This window comes from Mirounga leonina, unplaced genomic scaffold (assembly GCF_011800145.1).
Source record: "Mirounga leonina isolate KUSES-001 unplaced genomic scaffold, KU_Mleo_1.0 Mir_82, whole genome shotgun sequence".
Lineage (NCBI taxonomy): Eukaryota > Metazoa > Chordata > Mammalia > Carnivora > Phocidae > Mirounga > Mirounga leonina.
In genome coordinates this window covers 34,418,519-34,437,904 of record NW_023270825.1, presented here as the reverse complement: position 1 = coordinate 34,437,904, position 19,386 = coordinate 34,418,519, and the positions used below count along the sequence as shown (strand labels likewise).

The 19,386-nt window shown below is 34.9% G+C and overlaps 1 protein-coding gene across 5 annotated transcripts in view; it reads left to right on the top strand.

The window, feature by feature from the left end:
* Positions 1-19,386, top strand: part of FUT8 (fucosyltransferase 8) — a 316,354-nt gene that overhangs the window by 231,989 nt on the left and 64,979 nt on the right. The gene's annotated exons all lie outside the window — the stretch shown is intronic.

The following is a 19,386-nucleotide window of genomic DNA, read 5'->3' as shown; positions in this document are numbered from 1 at the left end:
AGAGCATGAGCAGGACGGGCAGCAGGGAAGGAGGAGAGAATCTAAAGTGGACTGTGCGTTGAGTGTGGAGCCTGACGCAGGGTTTGATCTCACGACCCTGAGATCATGCCTGAGCTGAAACCCACAGTCAGATGCTTAACTGACTGCACCACCCAGGTGCCCTAGCATTTTGTTGTTTTGAAGTTTACATACTTACTATATATATTTGTGCCTTCTTAATTATCAATAAGAACACTTTTATTTTTTTAATTTTTTTGTGTTTAACTTATGTTTATTTTTTTCTTCCAAGTTTTTATTTAAATTCCAGTCAGTTAACATAGGTGTAATACTAGTTTGAGAAAGACTTTTAAAACATCATTCCTTAGTGAGGTATATAAGAGAATGCATATGAGGTTCTTAACATATGTTACCTAGAAAAAAATAAGCAACTGATGACATTCTAGATGCTACTCCCCCAAACCATTTTATCTTTGAGGATAAAAACACCTAATAAAGATTTTATCCTCCTTACTTTTTTGAATATAAGTTGAACTTAAATTAGATTTTGTTTAATTTAGGTATATCAGTCTAGCATCTATCTCTATTCCATTTCCTTAGTGGTTTTCTATTTCTGGAAATATGCCTCTTTTCTTCCTAAGAAATGGCAAATTTCACTATAGTTTGACTCTGCCCTAGGTTACAATATACAGTGTTGTTATAGAAACAGTTTTCCAAATCTTAAAGCAGATCTGGTTTCCACATAGGAATAGTGTTATAATTGGGGATTTTGACCCCGACTACCAACTCCCAGGCCAGAGGTTCATCTTCCAGAATCCTGGTCTCAATTCCAGCAAGGCAAGAAGTGGGGAGTGGCAAAGTTCCCATGAAAGGAAGAGGGAGGCTACCGACCAGAGGTGGATTCAGATTTGGGGGCTGGACTTGAAACCTCTACAGTTTTAGACACTCTCTTTTAGAAAAAGGAATACAAATACAGAATTAAATATTAAACAGTCGATTCTCACTATTTGTATCAATTATATTCAATAAAGTCACCAAAAACACTGAATTAGTGAACCTCTGCTCCTGGGTTCCTATGAATCTCTGATCACAACTTTTTTTTTTTTTTAATGTTCAGTTAGCCACTGTATAGTACATAATTAGTTTTTGGTGTAGTGTAAAGATTCATTAGTTAAGTATAACACCCAGTGCTTATCATAGCACGTGCCCTCCTCAGTTTTTGTCAACCAATTAATATATGACTTGTGTTATGTATGTTTCTGTTTAAAAACATTTTGTATAATACATATTGTTGATTCATTAACATTTAACTCATAGTTTATAGCACTGCAAGTCATACTTGAATGAAACTTATGTAACACACATATTTTTTCAGTAAGGCGTATCACAGCTTTCCTGTGCTTAGGAACGCTAGACAGCACTTCAGCACTATGCTTAGGGGCGATTTTAAACAGTGAAGTAGTCAACAAATGCACAAAAATGCAAAAAACATGGCATTGTATAGATTGCAAAAGGATGCTTGTTCATAGTATGACAGCTAAAACAAGAAGGCAAAATGCTACCTTGTTTGACCTCAGCTGAGAACTGTGTGCTTCGGACAGCTCATATTTTCACTGTGTTGCATGTGCCCACAAGTGATCCTGAGAGCACCTCAAGTACTGATTTTGAGATTGCAAGTAAATTTTAGCTAGTATGCAAATTTGCAAATATGGAACCTATGACTAGTGAGGATCAGTTATTTATAATGAAAAAAAGAAATACTAACAAATTAAAATTTTACAAAGTTGACATATACCATAACACAATATTCCAGAAAAATTGAAAGTCTTATTAACTGCCTGACACTCTTTATAATACTGTTTTCCCCATATTTCTTAGCTTCATACTTTATTATTTATAGGATTTTCTATAAAGTGAATTTACAGTGATTTCATAATATTTTCTATAAAGAGAAAGGAAAGATTGAATCAGATCTTTCTCTAACATGGTTGATGAAAAAAGTTTTTTATTTTTTATTTTTTTTTAATATATATATTTTTTTTATTTGAGAGAGAGAGAGAGAGACAGAGATAGTGGGAGAGAGCACGAGTGGGGAGGAGAGGGAGAAGCAGGCTTCCTGCTGAGCAGGGAGCCTGATGCAGGGCTCCATCCCAGGACCCCAGGATCATGACCTGATCCAGAGATGCTTAACCAACTGAGCCACCCAGGTGCCCAATATTAATGACAAAAGAGAACTTCTGTGTTACTAGGCATTATTGAGAACTGACTCCCAATTCTCTGATTACCTGACACTTCTCATGCTGGGTGCAATGGGATCCATTGACATTGTAGTATAACCCATTGCCCTGTATCTATGTCACAAAAATAGCTGCACAAAAGTAATCCTGAACCACATAAATATATCCCTGTAGATCTAAACTAAATGAATCCCCAGCTTAATTTTCCCATAACAGGATCCCAGAAATGCTAAAGGCCACTTCATTGCCACCCAAAACTGATACCAACACCAGGAAAATGAGATGGGAGGGAATTCCAAGTGGAACAAGGCAGCCATCTTAACTCATTGTGGTCAAAGTTTACAATTTTTACAAAAACACATGACCAGATGAACACATTACATAAACCCTCCTCCTCCTGGGGTCTTTGAAGGTCACAATTTCACAACCTGTTCAAATGAGCGTCCCTTCAGCTTACATTTCAGTAAACCCACTCTGCCCCTAAGGAAGCCCTTCTCACTGAACTAGAAGGGAATCTTATGTCCCTTAGACATAAGATTACATAAGATTCCCTAAGAACCACTGTAATTAAGAAGTCTGAAAGAGAGAAAGACATATGGCAAAATTAGATGAAAAGTAATAGATGCTGACGATTTAAGATTGAGTGGGTTCTGTCTCAAGGACACAGATAACAAAGAAAAACTAGGTTGCCTCCGGTTAAAATTTCACTTTATTTATTTTTAAAGATTTGTATTTATTTATTTATTTATTTATTTATTTGAGAGAGAGAGAGAGAGAGAGAGCACGAGGGGAGGAGGGTTGGAGGGAGAAGCAGAGTCCCCACTGAGCAGGGAGCCTGATGAGGGACTTGATCCCGGGACTGCAGGATCATGACCTGAGCTGAAGGTGGTCGTTCAACCGACTGAGCCACCCAGGCGCCCCAAAATTTCACTTTATTTATAAAGCAGCTTTCTGACTAGGACTTTCACTGTCCTTCAGTCCCTAGAGTATGCAGCACTTTCTCAAATTGACCAGCCTACAATTGATTATCAGCTCTTGTTCACTGACTGCCCACAACCTTCGTGTAAAACTGCCATGCTCTAGGTGTAAGTCCTGATTACTGTAGACAATAACCGTGTCTGTTCCATAAGCTTCACTACCCACTCTTCCTGTGCTCCTACCCACTGAGTGTTTAACTCAGGACTCTGCCATTTACTAGGCAAGTTACACCAACTTCTCCAAGCCTCAGTTTATTCTGCTACATATTGAATATAACACCACCTGCCTCATAAGAGTTTTGCTTACTACCTAGCAATAGAGAAACTGTATAGAAGGGCGGCAGACAGACATTATTCATCCTTACAACTTCCTTTAATGTAGCAGAAGATTAAGAAGAAATATCTTTTCCCTTTCACCTTTCAATTAAAGGATTTTAATGAGACCTTGAGATATTTGGATGTTTTATCATCTATTTTCAACCTTGAACCCAGTATAACAGCAATGTAATGACTTGAGTGTCTCAATTTTCCTTTGAAAAAATAGATTCAGTACTAGCCTTTCTCAGATGGGTTTTTGAAGTGATATGAGCTGTGCAAATCATACGTACCACCTCCTGATAAATATTTATCATAACTGGCATTTTTGGCTTAGGCAGGTCAAATATATGATGGCATTCTATACAGACCATCCAAGCACTTTTTAGAATAGCTACTACAGTACTATAAGCAATATGAGAACTATCACGCCCTTTTCTAGTGTCAGAGCATATCTATGTATTTTAATTTATTGCATAGACATATAGTTGTATGCTTTTATGACTTATCACTGACTCACATCTAAGACTTACTTGATCTTAGATTCTTAGTACTCTGTCTTAACTGCAAGTTGTGATATTCACCATTAACAAGTGCTTTGAGGAGCCAGTATTTTGTTTGTTTTTGTTTTGTTTGTTTTATTTTCCTGGTGCTTTGTTGAAGGTGACTAACTGAATATAAGCTTTAGGGCTGCTTTTAATATTGGCTGGTGAAGCCACATCCTATTTTGCACCTGCCCATCATTAGCAACATAAGACCTTGCCACAGAAACCTTAAACAGATTTCTCATGTACTGCATTAATAGAGGAAATTGAAGTATAACTTTTAAATAACTAAATGAGTAGAACCATAAAATATGAAGTTTCTAGGAGTGGCTTTTGCCTATATATATTGTTTCTACCTCTTAAGATGATTTCTTTATCATTATAAGAGATTATCAATTGTGAAAACACTTAGAAATTTGCAAAAGTCAGTAGAGAATATAGACTTTTTTTTCGGGTAATGAACAAGTCTGAAGAAAAAAAGAGATACGGTAATATTATAATAGGGAAATCCTATGGGAAGTATGTTCAAAAAGTCATTATCTTTGCCTTTAATCATAACAGTAGTCATGAGAAGTGATTTTCTTCGGATTATAAAAAGTTTAACTTAATGGTGGTAGAATATAGAATGGTGTGCTAAGTAGATTAAAATTCAGATAGAGGTGTGAGTAGAAAGCCTGATTTTTCACAGAAGAAATGTTAAACATATCCTGACTTCCCCATTATATCTATCAAAACATCTTTCTTTCCTGGAAAGAAACTGTTCCTATCCAGTTTTCAGTGTTGTTTCATACACGGTAGAGGTATCCTTCCAGTATATCTATGGACGAGGTAAATGTCCGATTCAGAAAGAGGAGTCAAGATTTTAGCAACTGAGACATTAGGAAAATACTACTAGCGTTGTAAGTAGAAAGTAATGTGGGCATTGGATTCTAGGTTTATTGAAGAACTAAATCTATGTATCTCATTAATGGTAAAAGATCTTAGAACTTGTATCAAATCAGAATACAAAACAGAATAAGATATACGTTCCCATATTCTTAAGGAACATGTATTCCTACCCATCTTGTCTAATGTTGTCTTTCCTTTTGCCAACCTGTTTTTACAGACTTTATTGGTCTAGACCAGAAGTCAACAAACTACCACCCTCAGGCCAAATCCAGCTCAGCTATTTTTGTAAATAAAGTTTTATTGGAACAAAGCCATGCATATTTCTTTAACTATCGTCTATGACTGTTTTCAGGCTACAGTGACAAACTTAAATAATTGTGACAGAATATCTGGCCTGCAAAGCCAGAGATACTTACTGTATGGTCCCTTACAGGAAAAGTTTGTTAACTGTGGCCTAGACAGTAATAGAAATAATTCTTAAATATTTTTGCCTTCTATTTTCTTTTGCTTCCTCCTCCTGTTCCTTCAGCTCAAGATTCAAATTATTGAAAAAAGGTTGGTTTATCATTTTTAAAAGAAACTTACATGAGCAAATGCTTCTGGAAACACAAAGTCGTTAGTTTTCCAGTAAGTAAATAGCATTATAGATGTGAGTTAAATGTGCATTAAATGAGACTATGTTGGGCTAAAATATAGGCTTCTGTTTCTGGATAAGATGTAGTAAACACATTATATCCTATTCTTCCTGCTAAGTACCCAAAAAAATCCTGTACAACATGGATCTTCTATGTTTGTTTATTTGCTTGTTTTATTCTTATATATCCCAGTTGGAGGTGCTAGAGAACGCTTCCACCTAAAAATACTAATGGATGGAGCCACAAAAAAGGCCTAATTTTTATTACATCTAACCTGTTCCAGGCAAACGTCATGAAAAAAGCTGCCCCCTGCCCTTCCTGGTACCATCGCTATGGAGCTTGAGCACGTAGCCCTTTCCACCATACCTGCCTACCTGCCCTGCAGTAATGAGGGCACCCCTACGTCTCCCAGCTGGTGTTACAACCTCAGAGGCTTTGGACAAAACCCATCCACGATCACCACACTGCAATAATGAGGCAGTTCCCGTTCTCACCACCACTACAGTGGAGGGAGGGTTATAGAGAAAAGGAAGTTAGAGAACAGGATTTTTCAAATCTGTATTTGAAATCCTGGGCAGACCTCTGAACATCACATGCATGTAACTAATAAGAATTGATGCAGAAAAAGGTTTGAGAACTGAATTCTGATATGATATACCACCTAGGCTTCACACTGGCTCTTGGTTAGCCCACAAGTGGGGCAGAACAAAATAATACTGAAAAAGCTTTAACAATTAAATTGACATTTGAGCCACAGCCGATAAAAGTGAGCTAGGAATCTGTGTAGTTTGCTTCCTACCAAAATAGATCATTTAATAAAAAGCAGAGTCTCATAATATTCACCATATACCAAGAATCAGGAAAATCTTAAATGACAAAAGGTAATCAGCAGCAGCTAGTACGCTGAGATGACACAGATGTTGGAATTACCTGATAAGGATTTTAAAGAAGATACAATAATAAAATGCTCCATTAAGCAATTACAGACTTGAAACAAATGAAAAAATAGAAAGCCTGGGCAAAGAAATAGATGATATAAGGAAAAAACAAATGAAAATTTTAGAACGGAAAAATACGATAACCTAAGTAAAAAACTGGCTTATGATAGAATAGTTGTAACAGAGGAAAGAATCAGTACACTTGAACTTAGATCAATGGTAATTATCCAGTCTGACAACAGAGAGAATAAAGATTGAAAAAAAAGTAAACAGAGCCTCAGGGACCTATGGGACAATAACAGCAACAAAAATTTATGTTTGTTATCTTTGGAGTCCAAGAAGGAGAGAAGTGTAAGAGTAAGGGGTTGAAGAAATGACTGAAAACTTCCTAAATTTGGCAAGCCAACAAGTTCAAGAAGTTGAGCAAATTCCCAATAGGAAAACCCCAAAGTAATCCATTTCCAGACACTTTATAAGTAATTTGCTGAAAACTGAAGACAAAGAAAAAAAATCCTGAAAGCAGCTAGAGAGAAGCAATACATTACATAGAGAGGAACAATTTGAATGACAGTGAATTTCTCATTGGAAAACATGGAGGCCAGAAAGAAGTAGTAAGATATTTTTTTAAGTGCCAAAAGAAAAGAACTGGCAACCTAGAAATCTTCATCCAGTGAAAATATAATGAGGTGAAATAAAAACATTTTCAGATGAAGGAAAACTGGAAGAATTCATTTCCAGAAGACTTGGTCTAAAAAAAGGAAATTTTTTTCAGATGGCAAGAAAATGATGACAGAAGGAAACTTGGAATGTCAGGAATGAAGAAAATGCAAATGAAAGAGTAGACATAGAGTAATTGATTAGTCTTCTCCACTTAAATTTTAAAAAATTTTTAGTGGTAGAAAGCAAAATTTATAACATTATCTGATGTAGTTTTCAATGTATATAAAGGTAATCTTTAAGACAACTATATCTTAAAAGGGGAGAGAGTAAAGGTAGTGAAGTTTCTACATCCCACTTGAAATAATAAAATGTTGATATGAGTGGACTGATAAATTACATGTGTGTATGTATATATAGATGAATCAAAATTGAATACTGAAAGTTCAAATTATGCACAGGAAAGCAGGAACGGGTGTTGGATTTGTCAAAACTTTTGCTTTATGAATTGGTATAATCATGTAGATTTTCTTCTTTAAACTGTTAATGTGATTACATTGAATGAATTTTGAATACTTAACCAGCTTTGCATTCCTTGAATAAACCCACTTGGTCATGATATATATATATAAAATATATAATCACATATATGTATATATCATAAAATAGGTTGAAAATGATAATAAAATATATTGATAAGATGATAAAAAATGGTCAACATGATTAAAAAAATGTTGACAAAATCCAACACCCATTCATGATAAACACTCAGCAAACTAAGAAAAAACGGGACATTCGTCAATCTGATTAAAAAAAAAAAAAAGGATTTACAAACAACCTACAGGTATCATCACACTTAATGGTGAAAGACTAACTGAAATACGTTGCCCCTAAAATTGGAAATGAAGTAGTCATATCCTCTCTCACCTATTCTCTCGCTCCTATTCATAGTAATGGAAGTTCTAAGCAGTCCAGTAAGGCAAGACAAAGAAATAAATGGCATACATACTAGAAAGAAAGAAAACTATCCCTATTTCCAGGTAACATGATTGTCTACATAGTAAAATTGCAAGTAATCTACCAAACAATAACAATAACCACACAGCAATAAAACTCCTAGAGTAAGTGAATTTAGCAAAGTTGTGAGATATGTGATCATCACACAAAAACTAATCGTATTTCTATATCCTAGCAAGAAATAATTAGAAACCAGAATTTTAAGATATACTATCATTTACAGTTGCTCCAAAAATTGAAAATGAAATACTTAGGTAAAAAAAAATAAAATGCTGATGAAAGAAATTAAAAATCTAATGAGTAAATTAATATGTTGGAAGACTCAACATAGAAAAAATGTCAGTTCTTCCCAGACTGATCCATAAGCTTAATATAATTCCTATTAAAATCCCAGCAAGTCCTTTTTTCTTTTTGTATAAATAGACAAATTGATTCCAAAATTTATATGAAAAGGCAAAGGAACTAAAATAGCTAAAGCTAATTTTAAAAAAGAAGAATAAAGTTGGAGTAATCATACTTTACAGTTTTAAGACTTGACAACTATAGCAACGGTAATCAAAACAATGTATGGTATTGGAGGAGGGGTAGACCTATAAATCAATGAAACAGAAGAGAGTCCAAATAGACCCATATGGGTATGCTAACTTTTCACTGAGGTGAAATTTATGAAACCATTTAAAATGGACAGTTCAGTGCTATTTAGTGCATTTACAAGGTCATGCAACCACTACCTTTATCTAGTTGCACAGCATTTCATCAGCTTAAGAGAAAATCTCATAGCCATTAAGCAGTTGCTCTCATTCCCCCATTCCCTCTTCCCATAGCCCCTGGAAACCACCAATCTGCATTCTCTATGGATTTGCCTATTCTGAATATTTCGTATAAATGGAATCATACAATATGTGATCTTTTCTTTCTGGCTTCTTTGACTTAGAATAATGTTTTCAAGTTTCATCCATGTTGTAGCATATGTGAGCACTCCATTCCTATTTATGGCTGAATAATATTCCATTGTGTGAGTATATCAAAATGTGCTCATCCATTCATTTGTGGATGGACATTTGGATTGTTTACACCTTTTGGTATTTCCAAATAGCATTGCTGTTAACATGTCTCTACATGTATTTGAGTAACAGGTTTCAGGTCTTTTGAATATATACCTACGAATGGGCAATTGATTTTTGAGAAAGGTACAAAAGCAGTTCAGTGGAGGAAGGACATCTCACAGGGGAAAAAATGAACCTTGACCTAAACCTCACATTTTACCTACAATAACTCAAAATGGATAGTAAATCTAACAGATAAATGTAACATGTAAAACTACAAACTTTTAGAGGAATATGTTGGAATAAATCTTAAAAGTTCTTAAACACACCAAAAGAAGAGCTTATAAAAGGAAAAAAAATCAATAAATTGAACTTTATCAAATTAAGAGCTTTTGTCCTGTGAATGACCCTGTTAAAAGGATGTAAAGACAAGCCATAGACAGGGAGAAAATCTTCACAAATCACATATCCAACAAAGGTCTTGCATCCAGAATGTATTAAGAACTCTTTAATGTCAAAAGTAAGAAATAATGCAATTGGAAAATGGATAGAAGTTTTGAGCAGACAACTTTACTGAGGAGGATATATGGATGACAAATACACACATGAAAAGATGTACACAATCATTAACTATCAGGGAAATGTAACCTAAAAACATGATGAGATCCCACCACACACCCGTCAGAATGGCTAACATAAAAAATACTAAGAATTCGGAGCCACCAGCTCTCTCACTTACTCCTTATGGAAATGTAAAATGGTATGGTCACTCTGGGAAACAGTTTGGCACTTTGATCCAGTAATTATACTCCTGTATATTTATCTTAGAGAAATAAAAATGCATGTGCACACAAAGATCTGTACATTTGCATGCATGGCAACTTATTTGTAACACCCTAAACCCGAAAACAGCCCAAATGCCCTTCAGTAGGTGAATAGGCTGTGGCACAATCCACATAACAGACTAATAAAAAGGAATGAACTGTTGATATACACAGTAACTTGCATCGATCTCAAGAGCATTGTGCTAAGTGATTTAAAAAAAAAGAGCCAATCTCAAAAGGCTACATACTGTCTGATTTCATTTATAACACTCTCAGAGTTACTAAATTATTGTCATGGAGAACAGATCAGTAGTTGCCAGAGATTAACATTTGGGGAAGGGTGTGACACTTAAAGGGAGTAGTGTAAGAGAATTTCTTTGTTCTGATTTAACAGTTTATTTCCTGATTGTAGTACTAGTTACATGAGTCTATACATGTTATAAAATTGGATATACCAGAGCCCCCCCCCCCGAAAAAGAGTGCTGCGTATAAAACCTGGTGAAATCCAAAGAAGGCCTATGTATTAGTTAATTATGTTATGTAATGTCAATTTCCTGATAATGATAATGAATTGTGGTTAAGTAAGATGTTCTCATTGGGGAAAGTTCTGTGGAAGGTATACATGGTAACTCTACTGTTTTTGTAATTTATTGTGGGCCTTAAATTATTTAAAAATAAATAGCAAAAAATGCAGTGTTAAAGATTTCAAAAAGTAAATAACCTGATTCGGTTAGATGATTGTTAAACTGACGCAGTGAGAAAAATGGTCTTAAGAATGTTTTATTTTTAATTAAAAGTAATAGTAGTAACTGTAAATTTCAAAGAAATTTAAGCTCAGCTAACGGTGGATTCTCTGTGCATGGATAACTGCATGGAGAAATGGAACAATGCCTCTGTCCAGAGAAGAGGCAGCAGGATTTGACGTCTGGTTTAGTTATTGTTGATGGTTTGATTTAAAAGCCGATGAGTAGACAGACAAGTGCTGTAAGTCCCATTGCTCCTGGGACGAAGGACACTCTGCAGAATGGAAGAGCTGGCTAAACATTTGCAGCAGCCTTTGCACAAGAACAGAGTTTCAACTAGTGTTTCTCTTTTGTATCTGCTATCCACTCTTTTTTTTTTTTTCTACTTCACCTTTTGATCTGGGCTAACCATTCCCAAACTTGCTTTTACTTTTCTCCTTCTTCCCCCTTCTGTCTCTTCTTCTTTCCCTGTTCCCCTCTCTTTCCAACACTTCTTCCCTTTTCCTCCTTCCCTCCCTCTTTCTTCTCTCTTCCCCCTTTCTTCCCTTTCCCTCTGTCCTTGCCCCATTCTTTTCCCTTCTTCCTCTTTTTTTTTTTTTTTTTTCTTTTTTAAAGAGTACCTGCCATGTCCTCTCTGAATTTCATTTTTGAGGAAAGAAAGCCTAGTGAGTTCTGGTAAGTAAAATAGTGGAGGACATTTCTGAAATTCAACCTTAATTTTGAAACTATCTTATTTTTAAACTGAGCAGTTAGCTGGTTCTGACACTTAGAAATCAGACATAAACCTCTGGAGAAAAAATTAAAGGTGCATGAGGTTATACATCTTCTGTACATTTGTATAGGATTGGCGGAATCTGGCTTCTTGGGTAACTTAGCTTTTCTTCTCTAGCCTTATTTATGTTAGATTCTTGAATGAGAAAAGTTAGACTTGGATGCATCTCTTCTTTCTCTGCCTTTCCTTTGTGGCTTTTATAGTAGCAGAATATATTACCAAGGTTGCTCTAGTGTACTCATCTCTTGAACCTCAAGTAGAGATTTTGTAGAGATCACCTGGAATATCCAGAGATGATAGACTACTGTCTCAAAGACCCTCAGTAGAAGAAATGCCCCATGATGTTTGTTGCTTTCCACTGGATTTGTAGAATTTCCATCTTTTTAAAAAATGGCTTTAGAACATTCAATAGAGACTTTTTGGCAAAGAGCAAAAATTTTAAAAATGCATTTAAAGTATGCCAATTGTTGCTTTACTTACCAAGATCTTTCCTCTTCTATAACTGTATAGTGACCATCTGCCTTTGCTTCAGTGTGTATGTATCTTGATATCTTTTCTCCATTAAGTTTCCATACTTAAAATTTTATAAAATTACCTAAAGGGAAATTGATTTACTGCAGCATTTGGTAACCTACTTGTGCCTCAGCTATTGTGTTGTTCTTAAACTACTCGCAACAAATTGTTCTTTGCTGGAGGGTTAGAAAGGACAACTTCATACTATCTTAACTTTGCTATGAAAATGTTCCTGTTTAATGCATTAAAAGACAATAATTTCCAGTCCTGGCTTTTAAAAATGAGAATGCTTTTTAACTTTCTCTTTCATGGTTATTAGCTATGCCCAGAGTTTTCATTTTAATTACCACAATGCAGTACTCCAGTTCTCTTATTTGCTTCATTACCTTTTCTGCTTTGGTTCTGAAAATAATTTTAGAGAAATAAAATCAGACTGTTTCCAATACAATGAAATGCTTTCATCACACTATTAATGAATCTTTTCTTCATTAATGCCAACACAAAGCTAGGTGTTGCAGATCTTTTTAAACAAACAAATTAAAAACTATTTAGTCTTGTGATTAGAGCAAAGAGTACAATAAAATTTAGCTTACCTGGCTCATTCCTTTGGTTTTTCTGACCTCTCTTCATTGGAAATAGGAGCTGTCTATGGCTTAACTCCTCCCTAGAGAAGAAATGTTGTTGGGGAGTTGCTGGAAGGATCCTCAGTGTTCTGAGTCTTAATCTTAAGTGTAAGACCTGAAACCATGAGAGTACTAGAAGAAAACTTAGAGGAAAAGCTCCTTGGACATTGTTCTTAACAATGAATTTTTGGATATGACACCAAAAGCACAGTCAACAAAAGTAAAAATCAGCAAGTGACTGTAGCAAATGAAAAGGCTTCTGCACAGCAAATGAAATGATGAACAAAATGAGAAGGCAACCTGCAGAATGGGAGAAAATATTTGCAAACCAGAGTTAACATCCAAAATGTATAGGGAATTCAACTCAATAGCAAAAAACAAATAACATAATTAAAATATAGACTAAGGATCTGAATTGACATTTCTCAAAAGAAGACGTATGAATGGTGACGAGATCACTAATCAAGGAAACAGTGAGATATCACCTCTTACCTGTTAGACTGGCTGTTATCATAAAGATGAAAAATAACAAGTTTTGTTAAGGATATGGAGAAAAGGGAACCTTTGTTCACCATTGGTGGGAATGTAAATTGGTATAGCCATTATGGAAAACAGTATAGAGATTCCTCAAAAAGTTAAAAATAGAACTACTATATGATACAACAATCCCACTTCTTGGTAGTATATATCTGAAGGAAATGAAACCTATCTCAAAGAGATACCATACCCCCTTCATTGCAGCATTATTCACAACAGTCAAAATATGGAAACAACCTATATGTCTGCCAGTGGATAAATGGATAATACACGTGTGTGTGTGTGTGTACATATATATACATATATATGTAAAATGGACTGTTATTCAGCCACAAAAATAAGAAAACCTGCTTTTGCAAGATGGATGAACCTGAAGGACATTATGCTGAGTGAATAAGACATAGACAAATATTGCATGATCTCATATGTGCAATCTAAAAATGTCAAATTCATAAAAGCAGAGAGTGGTACAGTAATAACCAGGAGCAAGGAGATGGGGGAAATGGGGAGATGTTGATCAAAGGTTCACTTATGTGGGATGAGTAAGTTCTAGAGATCTAATGTACAGCATGGTGACTGTAACTAATAATACTGGCATTATATACTTGAAATTTGCTAAGAGAGTTGACCTCAAGTGTTCTCACCACCAAAAAGTAAATTGTAATAATATGAGGTGATGGATATGTTAGCTTGATTGTGGTAATCATTCTACAGTGTGTATGTGTATATATATGTATATATATCAACATGTTGTATGCTTTAACTATATAAAGTATATTGTCAAGTATGCATATGTCTATAAAGCTGGAAGAGTGACCAGATAAGTGCTCTCAGCCTGCACTTCTTGTTGAATCTTGGATTAAAGACCTCATGGGAGGATGGATAAGAGTATTGAACAATAGATTTAGAGAGCTGAAATCCAAATTCTGGCTTGTCACCAATTAATTTATTTTTGTCACTGTCCGCTTGACATCACCTTTGTCTCCCTACTTGCAATTCAATTGAACTAATGGTTATTGAGCATTTACTCTTTACAAGAATTGCCTGGAGATATTATGTCCAGTTTATATTGACTAAATTTTTTGTTTGTCGTTAATTTAGCCTTTTAATGCAATGTTTTTGGTCTGTAGTAAATCTAGGCAGATCAGTGAGGGAAATTACATGGTGGCTGGAAAATTTTCCTCTGAAGAGGCTTTTACTTTTGAATATTGGAAATCTAAATTGTTGTGGGAAAAGGTTTTATTTTTGATTTAATTTAAAAGCCATGGAATCAGTACTGTTTTATAATGTTACATCATTAATTCACAATTACTACTAATTTACTAAATGAAGGCAGTGGAAACTTCTAAATCTTAGCAGTCCCTACATAATACAGGAATAATTCTGGTTTACTAGTTAATTCAAAATTATTCTTTTTTAGCAAAGTAGAAATTAAGCTGGCTTCCTAATTTGAAATATGTCCAATAGTAATTATTTTCACATTTTAACCAAAGTGAAAAGGACTAAAGTATTTCAACGTTATGATGGTGCCTTAGTGAATTAGTAATCATTTAAGTTTAAGAGATGCTGCTTCTCTTAATGTACCATCTTAGAGGCATATTGATTTAAATATACTTCTCAGTTTTTATTTATAGGATAATGAGAACAAATAAAGCTTTTGGTTTTATTGATCTAGGGTCATTCTTGGAAACTAGCAGTGTCAGAACAAATGCCTCAGATAGTGTTTTTAAAAAATGGAAGAAAAGGAAACTGAATACAGAAGAACCCTGTTTTATCTCAAGTCCTTATTTCTTGATTTATATGTACTATAGTGAGAGCTTTGCTGCAGAATTATACCTGTAAAAATGTTACATAACATTGTTAGCTTATAAAGGTCCATAATTGGGCTACCTTGTAGCACTAAATGCAAAAAATATTGCATTTATCCAGTGTTCTATATTGTGATTCTTTCGATTTTTCTCCTTTCTCTCCTTTTATGACACTCTCCACTCATCACACCCCGCCCCCTCCCCACATGTGTGCGCTTGGAATACGATACACTCCCAGTAGAAGTCCTACTAGGAAGTGCTTCTCATCTGAGAGTAGAAGATGGGGAAATACAGATTGAAAATACACCCCTTCAAGTCCCCTGGGAGAGGGTCTCATCTCTTTCTGCCTTGAGTATCACTCACTGACCAAATATAGGTGAACTTTTGTTCATTAAATATGTATTTATTAAGCACTTAGTATATACAACAAAACTCAGGAGATGACAATCTAATAGAATAAGAAATTATACATAAATAATAATAAGACAACTTAAATGTAATAAGATTGCAATAAACAAATTGTGGAATAGAAGAGGGAGAAATATCACTTTTAGCTGGACTGGAAAGGGTTATAAGTAAAATTATATTTAAGCTAAACCTTAAAAGATAAAATTTATTGTGTTTATGAAATGCTAAGTAAAAGTACTTTTTTCATTAGTAAATAGGAGTCCATATTGTAAAGAACAATAGTTAACAACAAAGTAAAATTATAAACTCTCTAAATTATACTTAAATGTGGGATTTTTATATAGAGGGTCTTCTTGAAGTCAAAGGCATTAATAGGCACATACATTCTTCTTCCTTGCAATGATGATGATGATTCAAGTTTTAGAAACAGGAGGTAATTTTGTCAAAATTACTTGAGACAACATGCTCTAGTTAAAGAACTTTGCATAGGGAGGCTTACGATACGATTTTGTTCTAATTCCAGCTCTGTTATGAATTAAATTGTATGATTCTGTTTCATTTTCTTTATTTAAAATTGTGACACAAATTACCTCCCTCCACTGCCTCTTTCTGCTTACCCATCCTTCTTTCTCAGAGATACTATGAAGCTCAATGACATGGTATATGCTCAAAGCTAATTCAAACATACTATCTCATTTATCCTCACAATCTCAAGCAATATGCCTGCATTCTTGCATAGCTGATAGAGAAATATAGAAGAAAATGCATCAGGCACACTATAGAAGCTATTGAAAAACAGGTTTTATTGTCAGAAATAGCTACCCTGTTAAAGTATTAGCATAATTAAAGCTTGTTTTAGTAATGAGGCCCTTGTATATTATATGCTTTGTTATGAATGAGACATACTGGCAAGCCTTTTGCAGACAGAAAGTATAAAACCAGGATCAGTGGCAATTGACAAAGGCTATTTGGTAAGAAAATTGAAGATTATGCATACGTGTACACACACACACACACACACGTGTGTAACAAAGGCTCTGTTTTCCCTTAATAGATTCCTATAAATCTCTGTTGTTGCTAATCCGTAACAATGGTGGATAACAAAGACTTAGGTCAGGTAAAGGGTTTCCCATGAGGTTTCTTTCCATCTGAATAAATCCCTGCCCATCTCAGAATTGTTGCTTTGTTTACCTTATAAATATCTGCTTGTTTTTTCTAGATATTTATTCTGGTGAGCCTGATCTTGTGTTAGATACACACACATTTTTTTTTTTTCTATTTCTCACTGTCTCTGCCTTTTTATGAACAAGATGTTTTGAAATTTTCAGACTTTTAAGTATTTTTGTGAAAAAATTGGGCTGTGGCTCTGAGCTTCTTCAGTACTTTATTTACTGTTCTCATTCTAGTCATTCATTTTCTCTTCTCTTACTGCTAGCCTCTGCCTTGGAATCTTCCATTGGTTACCCTGTATATATGTAGACCTTTTTCATTCCAGAACCAAACATAATGGATTTTTTTCATTTCTCCATGTTACCTATGACTTAACAGAAAGATTTAAATATTCTCGATTTAGCTTGGTTTGAGGAGCACTAAAGCTCTTGAATTAAGCTTCATCTCATAAATTGTCCATTTCTTTCTCTTAGGACTCAATTCTTGTGCTCAAAGCATTGCATTCTAATTAAACGCAGGAAACACAATAGATGTGCCCGTCTTACATGCAGATGTGTCTTCTTTTCATTTAAAAAAAAAAAAAAACCTGTGGTTCCAAATGTTTAATTATTATGTTCCCTCTTTTTTCCCTTAAAAAAAAAAATGAAGATTAATGTAAGACTATGTAATAGGGGAAACTGGATGTGAGGTATATAGGATCTCTGTACTATCTTTGCAATAATTTCTATATATCTAAAAACTGTTCTAAAAGAAAAAGTCTATTGAAAAATATATAAAGAACATTTTCTTTTCCATTCATATGAATTCGAGATATTCAAGTGCTAGATTTCTTACAAATTGTGAAAAACCTGACAAATGTCAGTGTTCTTTATTTGCCATTTTGTTTAACTATTGAGTTAATAATAAAGCTTTGGATCAGTTGGAGAATGTTACTTATTCCCAGGATTCTCACATTATATTGGATAGAAAAATGATATTGGTCTTCCAGTAACACATCACATACCCTTCTGTTCCTCTCAAATCTTTTGCGGCTAAACCAACTAGAGTTCAAAGTCTCAAAATGAAAAGAATCAGCAACTCTAGTACTTGATTGGGCAAACAGTATTGACCAAATCTTGCTGAATTTTATCTGGATTCTCTCAGATTCATAAGGACTCTTAACTTTTCAGAAGGCTCTTGATAGGGGCGCCTGGGTGGCTCAGTCGTTGTGTCTGCCTTATGCTCAGGTCATGATCCCAGAGTCCTGGGATGGAGCCGCCCGCCCCCCCCCCCCCCCCCCCCCCCCGCCAAAATCAGGCTCCCTGCTCAGTGGGGAGTCTGCTTCTCCTTCCCCCTGCTCTTGTGCTCTGCTTGCTCTATCTCCCTCTCAAATAAATAAATAAAATCTTTTTTTTTTTTTTTTAAAGAAGGCTCTTGATGGTATTGGGTTTAGCTTTGATCTAAAAAGACCAGCCCCGCGGTGTCACATTTGAATGTAAAAGATACCCTTCTGAAAGTAACTGTGTTGTATTTTCCCTTCTCAGCTTTTCCTTCACGATCATTTTATACCTTCACCTTCCTAGCTTTTGTTTCTAGGGCTCTGCTTGACCAAATAGATGATATTCCTGGAAAATAGTTGTAGATTGTGGTTTGGCAACTGCTTTTTCTCAAGGCTCATATAAATTGAGAGCTGGTTACTTTGCTTCTCACTTTGTGGGAGAAAAGATTCTGTTACTGAAGGCATCCATCCTTTCTTTTAACCTTGCAGACAAAACAGCTTAAAACTTCCTAGGCTAAGGAGTCCCTGTCAAAACAGATTTGTATTTGAAGAGCTAAGATGCCTAGGGATATTTAGCAATAGCCCATATGAATTATAGCAGAGTCAAAGCTTTAGAATAAAAAAGACATCTCTCATTAACTAACCCTGTTGCACCCACGGTTAGATAATACTGTTATAACCACTTGCTACTCATCTTATAGCAGGGTATACAAATAGAAAAATGGACCTCCTGATTAAAAATTGGCATAACAGTGGATGGGCAGATGGGTGAAATAGATAAAGGGGATTAAGAGGTGCAAACTTCCAGTTATAAAATAGTCACGGAGATGAAAAGTACAGCATAGGGAATACAATCAATAATATTGTTACAATGTTTGGTGACAGATGGTGACTACACTTTCATGATGAGCACTGAGTAATGTATAGGATTGTTGAATCATTATGTTATACACCTAAAACTAACATAACACTGTGTTAATTATACTTCAGTGACTAAAAAATTGGCATAACACAGAACATATTCTGCATTTTATTGTGAAAATTACTAGTAGCTATCCAGATTCGTTTTTTTTTAAAAAGTCCTGAACTCATTTTTTTTTTATTCAGTGGTTTTCACTTCCATAATGAAAAAATATATTTTGTTTGTGACATCTAGAACTCTGGAGATAGATGGAATTGATAGGTAAATTATAATTTTTCATTTAAGATGATTTGAGTTTCAGCTGGAAAGGTAAGCACAGCATGCTGAAGTACAGCTGGAATAAATAAACGGTTTTACTTCTTTCATGAAGATCTCAGTGTATGCAACTTTTGAGTTCAGAGATGATCATACTTGCATGTTCTGAGTGATAGAGAAGTGAAAGTATTTTTTTCAGTGTAATGCTTCATATTTTTTCAGTGATGTTTCCAAAGCAACTCTTCTTTTCACTGCCATCTCTTTAAAATAAACTTTCAGTGGATTCTTTGAAATTCAATCC